Source organism: Manacus vitellinus, unplaced genomic scaffold (genome assembly GCF_001715985.3).
Source record: "Manacus vitellinus isolate BGI_N305 unplaced genomic scaffold, ASM171598v3 scaffold_6_pilon, whole genome shotgun sequence".
NCBI lineage: Eukaryota > Metazoa > Chordata > Aves > Passeriformes > Pipridae > Manacus > Manacus vitellinus.
Genome location: NW_021940750.1, coordinates 20723290 through 20734692, shown reverse-complemented (window position 1 = coordinate 20734692; position 11403 = coordinate 20723290).

The following is an 11403-nucleotide window of genomic DNA, read 5'->3' as shown; positions in this document are numbered from 1 at the left end:
GGGGAGGGCGGCGGGGGGGACAGGGGCTCCCGCTGGGCTCCCCAGCCGGGAAAGCGCACGTCTCCCCGCCCGACATGAGCTGTAATTTCCGGCAGACATTTGAGGTCTCCGACATCTGCATCAAGGCGCGGCAGCTCCCAGCAGCCCCCATGGCCGGGAGCGGGGCGGCCCCTTCTGTCTCCTCCCCAGCCATTTGTGTTTTACTCATTTCCTGCTCCCAGTAATGAGGCCAGCGATGCTGGGGTGGCGGCGGTGCTGCTGAGAAGGCAGATTGTTACACACACACACACACACATGGCTGTTTTTGTTTCAGGATGAATTTTTAGTGCTCGTGAAAGGGAGGGACTAAGCGGAGCTTGCTGGAGCCTGGCGCAGGACCAGCAAGCTTCCCGGCAGCCCTCTGCCAAAAGAATCCAGACATAGAGCCCCCCATCCGGGCTCCTGCAGCCCCTCCTTTCCTGCTCTCTCTCCCCTCGGCTCTGCAGGGGCTTCGCTCCCGGCGCAGCTCTGCACGGGGACCCTGCAGACCCTCTGCCCACCCACACCCGAGCCCCTTCGCCGTCCCAGCAGAAGGTTCCTCCCGCCGCGCGGACACGGTGCAGTCCTGACCCGTGACTCCTTAATCCCAATCTGTCTTCTGGGTCTGTGGAATTACTGCAGGAGGGTGGAGAGAGTCTGTGATATAAACATATCCTTGGAGTCGAAAACAACTCGAGGCCAAATAGATTCATTGCACTAGTGCCTTAAACTAGGTGAAATGTCGACGGAGTTACTCAACATCACAACCCCAAACTCTCGGTACAGAAAATAAACAGACCTTCTAGTGATGTTTTGTATAGTTTCCAGCCCAGCCCCAATCCACCGATCTGTTTCATTCCCCAAGGGGCAGCAGGGACGTGGGTCTCCTGGCATGTGACCATGTTCCCCTGCGCATCTGCTACAGATGAATTGTGTCATTTGTGTCCTGTTACAGTGTACTAACAGGATTCTGCAGGTTTTGTTCAGTTTGTTTCTGTTATTTGGTTTTGGTGTTTTTGGGGTATTTTTTTTGTTTGTTCTTTAATTTGTCGTTAAAGAGAAAAGAGAACAAAAAACTTTTTTGGCTGCAGCTATCAGCTCATTTTTGGTTGCTTTTGAATGCCAAGGCCAGCAGGATCCAGGAATTCATCTACTGGTGCCAGCAAGAAAGCACTGACCCAAACAAGGGAGCCAGAACTTGGACTGCAGTCCTTGCCAGGGATCAGCAAGAGGCCAGAGAGCCCATGCTGCTGAGTCATCACTGCTCCAGCTGCTACAAGCCTTTTCTGGGGACGCGGCTGTTGCTAAGATTCCTGGGAGCTGACTGATTGCTCCTTCTATAGTCATGTAACACACAGATACACGTCAAAGGAGTAAGGAACAGCAGCTGGGGCCAGCTCAGAGCGAGAACACAGCCTGGTGGCCGTGAGCAGCCAGACTCGGTGGCTGTGCGGAACTTCCGCGCGTGGAGCAGGCCTAGAGCTACCTCACTCCCAGCGAGCTCCTCCTGTCTCCCACTCATGGTGCCTTTTCAAAAATCAAACAGTCCAGGCAGTTCCAGAGCCCAGTCTCCCTGCTTCTCTTTATTGTGTGTTGTGGTGCCAAACTCAGAATTATAAATTGCCAAATGAGGTTACAGAGCACTTGAGTTTTCTGGTTACTTTTCCAGTAGCACCTCAGAGTCCTACCTGTGGTCCAAGATCCCTCTATACCGTAATACTAAAAAAAGGATTTCTGTCCCAAAGTGTTCACAGTCTAATAATAAGAGATGAGCAATGAGCTGAGATAGACAGGGGAGGCCCAGCAGGCAATTAATTGTTTTTGGCCAGCGTGGTGGGAGGTGGTTTTCACAAACAAGCAAGCCAACTGAATTTTAGGGCAGATTCAGGTCAGGAAGGAGGAGATCCTCAGTTTTCAGCTCAATCGCTCCTCTTTGCAGGAGAAAATAGGTAATAGGAGAAAATGTGGCTGTTTCCAAGCAGGAGCTTTAACTATTGCATAAGGTCAGTAGCATATTTAAATTCACTTCTGACCAAATCAACACAGAAATAGTCTCTAGCAGATGAAATCTGTTTATGTAGACAAATGTAGATGTAGACAAATGCAAATATGGATAAACTTATCTGTTAAGTGTTTTGAGAAAGCTGGTAAGAAATCATATACATACCAGTATAGAAACAAGTAAAGTCTAAATTGCTCAAAGTACATGTGGGCAATCTCCATCACACCAAACGTAGGAAAAACCTGAGGGACACAGCAAAAGTGCTAGGAAAAAATGTGCCTGGGGACTGGAAGAAACCATTCTGTACTGACTGTAAAGGGACAATTTAAATTGTAGAAAACAGAGGGGAAAAAAACAGTATACACACAAAGTTTCTAATTACTTGCATACACAGACTTGGAAGCTGTATTTGGCTTGTACTAAGGCACTGTGGTGCTTTGACAGTGTGCCTGCATGGGTGGTGAAAGACGTGTGTGTCGAGGTTCATCTCTCCACTCGGTGCAGTTACAGGCATACTGTACTTAAAAAAATCTGCAGTTCCAACATCGGAATCATCCATCTTTTGTTAACCATGAGTGGTTTTATGCCCCTAGAATGACTCACACTTCATAATACAGGGAGCTCTCTTGCGTATTGCTTGCAGAAGCTCACCATCAACACAATGACTAAAGTATATCCTGAACTAAAGATGCTGCACAACATCCCCCGTTCCCCAATTTAGTGCACTTTGGTGTCATGAGACTCCTTAGATCTGTTGTAAAGCATCAGTCACAACTTGTATTTGAGACAAATGTCCCCTATGGCTGGGATAGATGGTAAAGGATGCCTGAGAACAGCTTAGACTGCAGATGACAGGAAGGCTTAACACTGGCTTTGAAGAAGAGGTCAAGCTCTGCTCTGTTCTGAGCCGTACTGTTTGTGGTTCAGCCAATCCTACCAAAACTACCTCCGGGGCAATCAGATTTTCTGTGCTACTAATTGGTGTCAAACCTCCCGTATTCAAACAAGATAGCAGAGTGGCCCATGAAGAGTTGCTCCTGTGCTCCTCTTTGTCAGTGAAATCTTGGACAGTCCTCAGCAGAGGTTCAGGTTTGGTCATGGTATGGGTAGTGCTGGTAGCTCTGTATTCATTCTCCTGGGCCTGCCTGCAGTGCTAGCTATAGCTGACCTCTGCAAAATTTTCTTACTCCAGACACCAGTGATATTTAGAGCGCCTTTGAAATGGATCCTTTCTGCTTGTAAGCATGTTTGTTCTCATGAGATGGACAGGGATGGCAGCATCTTCTGCCTTCAAAGAAGTCATGTGAAGAGCTCCAGAAGGCCTTGGCCTTCCCCTAATACTTTCTACACCAAGGCCGTCTTTGATACTATCCAAGAATATATTAGAAAAGCCTCTTTCTTTGCATGTTGATAGCACTTTTCTTCTGAACCCTAGGATAATGGAAGACAAAGCATTCTGTAAACAGGGTCATGGCTTTACTGATCACTTTGCTTAAAGATATAAATCTTCTCTGGCTTTACTGAAGGCAGATCTGAAAACAGCAGAGAAAAGACAAGAAGGTGAAAGAAAAAAGAGATAAAAAGAAAGCATGAGTGAAAAGAGGTAAAACAGTGAGAGAGAGGGAGTAAGGAAAGAAACAACTTGAAAAGTACCATTAAATCAGTTATAATGAAGAAAAAGGTTTTACCTTTCCTGAGACATGGGAAAGAACCAGCCCAGTGGGGTACCATGCATTGTTTTGCTCTCAGGTTCTCTAGAGGGAGAGTATATGAGCATATGGTGAAAGGAATTCCATGCAGTACCAATAGAGATGCTTGTATAGGTAATGTCCCTGCTTATACAGCTTAGGCCAGTGTTGCTCTGTGCAGACAAAATAAAGTCCTGTGCCAGAGGGTTCAGAGCTGTTTTCTAATGTAAGGGCATTTGACTTGATGGTAGCAGGGATCCATGTGGCATCACAAGCCTTTTATGGCATGTAAGTTTTAGCCTTTCTGATATTTTGATCCTGCAGCTTTAAAATTAGGTTTTCTCCAGTGCGCTGTAGTAATATACTCTTCCCAAGATCATGCCACAACTCTCAATGTACCAATACTAAACAACTCCAATATCTACAGATACTGGGCAATCTCCTGGCCACTGGGAGATTATATTAATGTCAGTGTAAGGGGTCTGTCATGGGGAGAGAGATCAGCACTCCCATGTGCATGCTTTTGAAGGCCCACAAACCTTTAGTCCAAAAGACTCAATAGGATTGTAATAGGACTATAATTCATAGAAGCATCATGGCACTGCTTTACTGTCAGTGTCGTAAAGGTTTTAAAAAGGGTAGTTAATCATTAATTGGTTCATGATACTAGAACACAGTATCAATTAAAATTAAAAAATAAAAATCTAAATAAAACACACGTATCCACCAGCATTTTGCAGCACAAATATTGAATTTAACGGTAGCTCACTGGCTGCTACATTCCCGTGTCCAGCTTTCTTCTGACACAGAGCAAGCCTGACAGTGCTGTAGCACATCAGCCTTATAGACAAAATACTTTTCCAAATTTTCTTTGCATAACTATTAGCAGGTTTTATTTCATCAGTGGTAGGACCATATGTTTCTATTTTTACTCTACTGTATTACAATCCACCTAAAACTTCTTTCCCTCTACTATCAAGTAGTTCACTTGCAAAACCAGGGTGAATCCCCATTTCTCAGAAAGGATTCAATTGCAAGATGCTTTGGTGAATTTTAATGTTAGCAAGATCTAGTTTTACCGTCCATATTGCACTACATATAGAGAGAAATTTGAAACTAAACCTTAACTATTTTTCTGAAAAAAATGAGCAAAAGAGGTTTCTGAAGGTATAGCAACTCACAGGGTTCAGTAATACACAACAGGGCTCCAAGTCAGGAATGTATTAACCCGCAATGCCTTGCAGTGGAGCATGAGATACCAGTTCATCACAGCGTCACTGCTGAGCAGAGTACTTAATCACTTGCTCAGCATTAATATGGGTATGGAGAGGTTAAAGAGAATCAATAGAGGACAGGGAAGCATCCATCTTAAAAAGGGATAAAAGTGGACTTTGACATTGTAAGCAAGTCAGCTAGCTTCAATATCTGAAAGAACACTGGAATAAATTATCAAATAATCAATTCATAAGCATCTAAAGGATATCAAGGTAATCGAGGACAACTTGGCTTCATTTGTTAAGAACAAATAATGTCAAAGCAATCTAAATCCCTTTTTGACAGTGTAACTGCCTAACGCTGAATGACAAAATAATAGGTATTTATGTCTGGATTTTATTAAGGATTTCAGTGTCTGATCTAACCTTCTTCTAAGCATATGGCAGAAATGTGAGGTAAATTTAGTCATCGTGAAATAGGAGCACAATTTGTGAAGATACATTTTGAAGAAGACTTCTCAGTAAGGTGCTTGCTGTCGAAAAGGTGGCTAGCATTTTAAAAGGAGCCTCCATACAGGTCTGTGCTGGTCCTAGTCAAAGACCAGAATTTGTAAGTTTCTGGTCAAAACCTGATTCAGTAAAGGCAAGGTATCCCTTTCTTTGTTTCAGCATAGATTAGACAGAGCTCTGTGAGCACTTGTTAAGATATACTACCTTAGAATAAGAGTGTTCTCTGAGAGCCCTTATGGTCCTACATGTCTTTATTTTCTATTTACTTGACTATTTGACCGAAATAGGAATTTTCTGATTAATATTTTTATTAAATTTCAGTTCTGCAAGCTGATTTCAATAACTCTTTATAACTTTACTTAAAACCTCAGAGTAGGGGCACATGAACAGGTTAAGCTGAGGTTGTTGATTTGTCTCTCAAATTGATATAGCCCTTCTCCTGGTTTGACCAGAGGATATCTTATGCTTTTATATGCATGTGGACCAGCATGCAGCCTGCATAGGTTTTCAAACTCCTGAGCTTCTCTGCAGCTGCTATGGAAGAGTTTGATTCATAAAGCTTTACCTTTCCAATTCTGTGTCTCTAGCCCAAGAAAATGTTTAATAAATCATATTTAATAAATTGTGAACTGATTTTGGTATGAAAATATAATATATCTGGAAGAAGGGATATAATTTTGTCTAGGGCACTTGATATTTAATCCTATCTTTGTGTGTAGCACAAGCATAAGGCAGGAGTTTGAGCAGCTGAAGGGAAGATGGGTCAAGAAAGTTTTCAGGGGTAAAGGGATTAAGTACACATGAACCAGCAGCAATCAAGTTTTCTGCTGCAGCCAGTCTTAGGGATGAAAGACTGATTCTTCCCTTGATGTGTGTCCCAGATTCTTGTTGGCAAAACCTGTAGCCACTTGTCATTTTCAGTGTCATGTGTCCCACAGAGTGTGGAGACTAAACTGGAATATGTGTGCTGGAACTTGTGACAGCAACAGCAGTAGCAACTGAAAAAAACCCAGCCCATATCAAATCCCAGAATCAGAATGATGCAAAGATTAATTCATTTCAGTGGGCTGTGTGGTGTCTGACTTGGGGTTATTTCAAATCAGCAGTCACACCTGTCATAGGTTCTATAAAACACAAAAGGAGGAGAAGAAAACCCTGCATGTACACACATACACCACTCTTTCATGTTACACACTCATCAGGTATTCATAGAGGAGAGTTACATGAGTACATGCAAATATTCTCCCCTGGACACAAGTAAAAAACTGTTGATACCCTTAGCACTACCATCCCCTCAGTGTTACTTTCAAATGTTTGATGCATTTCCATATAGCAATTTTATTATTTTCCCTCCTTGATAGCTTCCCTGTGACTCCATGGCTGCAGCTCTCACCACGTCATCCTCCCAGTGAATAAGGGCACAAGTCCTGGCTGTGGAAAAGCCACAAGTCAGAGGCTTTGCAGTTCTGCCACCTACTTCTCCACCCAAATTGTGCACAGTTGTAGGTATGCAAGGCCTGCCCTATAATAAGAGTCATTATTCACTTACTCTATGAAAAGATTGAGAAAAAATTACTTTGTAAAATTTCTTTCTCACTACTCAATACAGAATTGTGCTGAATGACCTTACTGATGAACATGATTGCATACTCTGGTAAACTAGTATAGGTAGGGGAGTGAACTGGGTGTTGCTATGCTTTTTACCTCCATCACATCCATGGTAGTTGGCTTGTGACAGTGGTTTAGGACAGGCTGGGTTTAATCAAGCTAGAGAAAAGTTGTGAAGTCAAGTCCAAGGAGAGAGAGGGGATCAGTCTGTTCTCTGACAGCATTGTGTTCTCCTGAGTTTAGTACCCTTCTATTCCAAATCCTTGTTCAACTTAGTGAACCAGTGGCATGACGATATCCAGGTCCTACCCCTCTCTCCACATCCTTTAACACTAACTGTTCCACAAGTGACCAGCTGAAGAACAGTTCATTTTGTGCTGGGTGTGTCACAAACAATAGATCTTCAGCAGGTGTTTCTGTCAGGTTTTCAGTCATGTAAGGGATGAGCCAGGGCTGAGTGGGAGCATATTTTTAAGCTCTCTCTTGAATTAAAGAACACCAAGAGCAGAATTTCTCCTGCATACTAGACAAGATAATTCACCTTACTGTTAAGCTTTTTTTGGTGTGTTTATTTAAATCTGCCTTGTGTCTGATTCAAACCACCAAATGTTGATAGGTGTTTTTTCTTAAAAACAATACAGTCAAGTACAGTCAGAACTCTTTCCTCTATATCCACTTAGAGATTGTAAATAAACTGCCTTAAATAAACATATTAAGCATCCCAGTCTGTCATAGAGGGATGTGTTTTATGACTCCCATATTATTTCTGTAACTTGCTTCAGAACCCTTTCCAGCTGATCAATGTCCTTTCTTCAGATGTATGTCTTTGGTTTTCTCTTATCATCTTGAAATATTTTTCCAGGTCCCTGTGGTTCTGGATACACTCCCATTTGGGAAGTTCTTGTGCTAGTTATATGACTTTGCACTTGACTGTAGTCAGACTTGTTGTTTGGATAAGCCTACCTTACAAAGATGATCTTTATAACTACCATGTCCCATCATTATTTATTTCTCTGCCAATTCTTCTGTCACAGAAATGGATTCTCTATTTTTCTTTTAGTTAATTAATAGAGATATTGAGTAGTTTTGCACTCAAAACAGATTTCTTAGGTGCTTGGTAGAATAATTCACATATAATGATAATCCTCGGTTTACAATTACTTTTTTATGAGTTGAGGGGGAATTGAATTTGTTTAGTAAGGGTGACATTGATTTATGTAGTGATACTTTTTTATCAAATGCCAAGAAAGACAAAGTCAGCTGCCTTACAGAAACCTGTATCAGTAACATTTACTTTATCACTCAGATTTGTAAATGCATCAAAAACAATGCTGATGGTTTTAGTGGGACAAGATATTCCATATTGTCCCTTTGTTTGGTATCAGTCACGTTACCCTCTTTTTATACTTCACCAACTGTTTCCCAGTTTCACAGAACGAATGCCAGGCTAAGCAGTTCAGAACCAAACAACAATGCTATTTAGCTGTGTAAATATTTGCACACATCATATTATATTCTCCAGCGTGCTAGAATTGTCTTGGTATTCTGAAGCTTATTGAACAGAAACCAAAATGAAAGATTCAGGGTGGCATACACCTTGCCTAACATGAGCTTTCTAAACCTTAGGACCCTGTGTAAATTAGCCACTTAGGTGTCTTCCATAGTCTGCTAAGAGGGCAGTTTGCCTTTTTGTAAGATATATTTCTGAGTATGTGAGATGAAATGCCAGAGGATGAAATGTACTTTGGTGTGCTGTTTTGTTTCTTTGTGAAGTGCATGAGGTGAGCAGTTAACTGATCTTTTGGGTAGCTGGTCTGTTTAGATGCTTGCCAGCCTCACAGAGTTCCTCGTTCCTCCTTTTAATAGTCTTGTTCCCAGACATGCATAATAATTTTTATTCATCTGACCAGAATATGTGGGCTCTAAATACTTCCTTAGCTAGACATCTGGCTTCTCATTTTTATCCCATAAACCAATACAGACACACTGATATGTCTTAATTACATACCTCTGTTGAGATATTTTGGTGTCCAGGCAAGGCAATTGATTACTTAGGGACAGTACCTGCAGTCTTTGACTGAAGAAGGAGATTATATGGCCCTTCATTTGGGACTGTTCATGCAAAGAAAAACTGCAGACACATTGTATGGCATAGTCCAATGTGCAGTTCCTAAATTGTTACCAGTGGTGACATCAAGAAGTTAAAGGAGACATAGTAATATTATTCCAGTATAAACCAAAAATTCCAGTATAAAGAATGGTTACAAAAGAAATTGAGATTCTATGTATTGCTATTAAAAAACCCAAACAAACCAGGAAAAAAGACGTCCTTTTATCTTCATTTATATTTCTCTATGTTAACCAAATTCAGTAACAATTCATTTAATAAAATAAAGGGGGTTTATGATTTTCCAGACCTCTATATCAGTGTAAAAAATGTCCTACTGAGTCATATCAGTGGTCCACCAAGCTTAGTTTTCTGATTCCAGCAGTGCTAGCTGGAGACTGTATTTGGGGAAAGTACATGACTATTTGATCAAAACAGGTATTATAAAAATCAGTGTTGCCGTTATTAACCAAATCTGGTTTCTTATGGGCCACCATGGGAAGGATTCTGCTAAGGCATTTGTCCTACTTGCTATTGAGATGTCTCCTTTTGGACATTTTGGAAGCACAGGGACAGTCCCTTATTGTTCTTCAAGCTGTTGTTCCTGGAGTCGTGGGACTGTGTGCTTTCAAGATTTGTTACGTGGACACATCCTCATGACAGCAGATAACAGATGGAAGAATTGACCCCTTAACAATTTCAGAAATCAGAAAATTAAGAGCAGTGTTAGAATTTGAAATTGTCTCATTGTTTTAGCCCTTGACTTTTGTTGTATGAATGCTTAGCACTGGCTAGTGGTTTTGGTTAGTCCCTCTGTGCCTCTGCTTCCTGATTTTAAAATACAGAAAGTAATATCTCCCTCCTTCTTGGAAAATTGTCATTATGAATATATTAAAGATTATGAGATGTTCAGATACTGAGGAATAGGCTCTATCCCACTATCTGATCTAGAAATATATAAAATACAGAGATTTCCAAGAAGTGGCTGGAATCTCTTTTTAAAGGGGAAAAAAATTCCATCTGAGGAGGTTATAAGAGCACTGGGAAAATGAGCAAAATGTGAGCATGACCATTACAAAATAAGAATGTGGAGACATCAGAAGAAAGATTAAAAGGAAGGTTTAAGCAGGACATTTTTTCACAGATGTGGTTATAAGGGAATCACATGGGAGTGGGAGAATTCTGCCTAGAGCTGGAAGACCCAGTGTGGACAGACATGTCTTTTCTGCTTTCAAATTCCAATGTCAACATTTACTGGGCGTGTGGCTCTGAGTAAGTCATTCCATGTATGAGGCACCATCCTCTCCACTGGTGGCACAGGGGTAATGGACCATGACAGGGAGATATGAGATTACAGATGGGGAGATTACATGAACTGATGCCTAAAACATTGTAAGCTCTTCATGGGGATATACTAGAGGAAGATCAAAAATACCACCATTTGTTAGTCATAACATTGACTAGAAACATTTGGAAGAACATGGACTCTGTTTTTATTTTAAAAATAGAATGGATATTATCCTTAACGAAAGACAGAGAAGTGACTCAGGGGCAGTTGTTCTGGTGCAGGGGCACATCACCCAGCTGATCCCTGCAGTGCAAGCGAGAGGTATCTGCTATCCTCTTTCATAAGAATCAGTTGCCAGATCCAGCTGTGCCTCAGACCAGTCCTGGACCACCTGAGGATGAACAGCCTTTTCAGTCTTCCTCGTTTGAGAGGAACAAGTGCCAGGTGTGATGTGGCTTTTGGAAGGTGGGAACCATGGAAACTAGACTGAGAACAGACAGTGCAATTCCCCTGTTCTGTAGGGAGACATTGCCCATGGTTTCTGCCTCGTGGGCAGTGTTGGAACAGGCAACATGTGCTGGTAAGCATGGAGAGGACATTGCAGAGCACCTGCAGTGTCCAGACTTCAATCAGGCAGGTCGAGATTCATTCTCCTCTCCTTATTCTGAATAACTGAAACATGCCTTCAGCTGCCGTTTCAAGACACAAACCATGAGTATCTGGCACCTGTATAAACTGTCTCACTGAATTAAAGGAACCAGAGTGCATCATAAAGACCTTTAAGCAACCTGCTTGTTTCCAGGTAATTGAGAGGCTGTCTTGGTGTTAGCCAGGAGTTTTTGGTCTGGATTTCAAGCACCTTTCCTCTGTCTGTGACACTATTGCTTCTTTGTCCCCTCCAATCTCATTGTAGTCATCTCACATTTAATATTTAAACTCGGCATTCCTTGGGCAGGGCCCATTCTTTT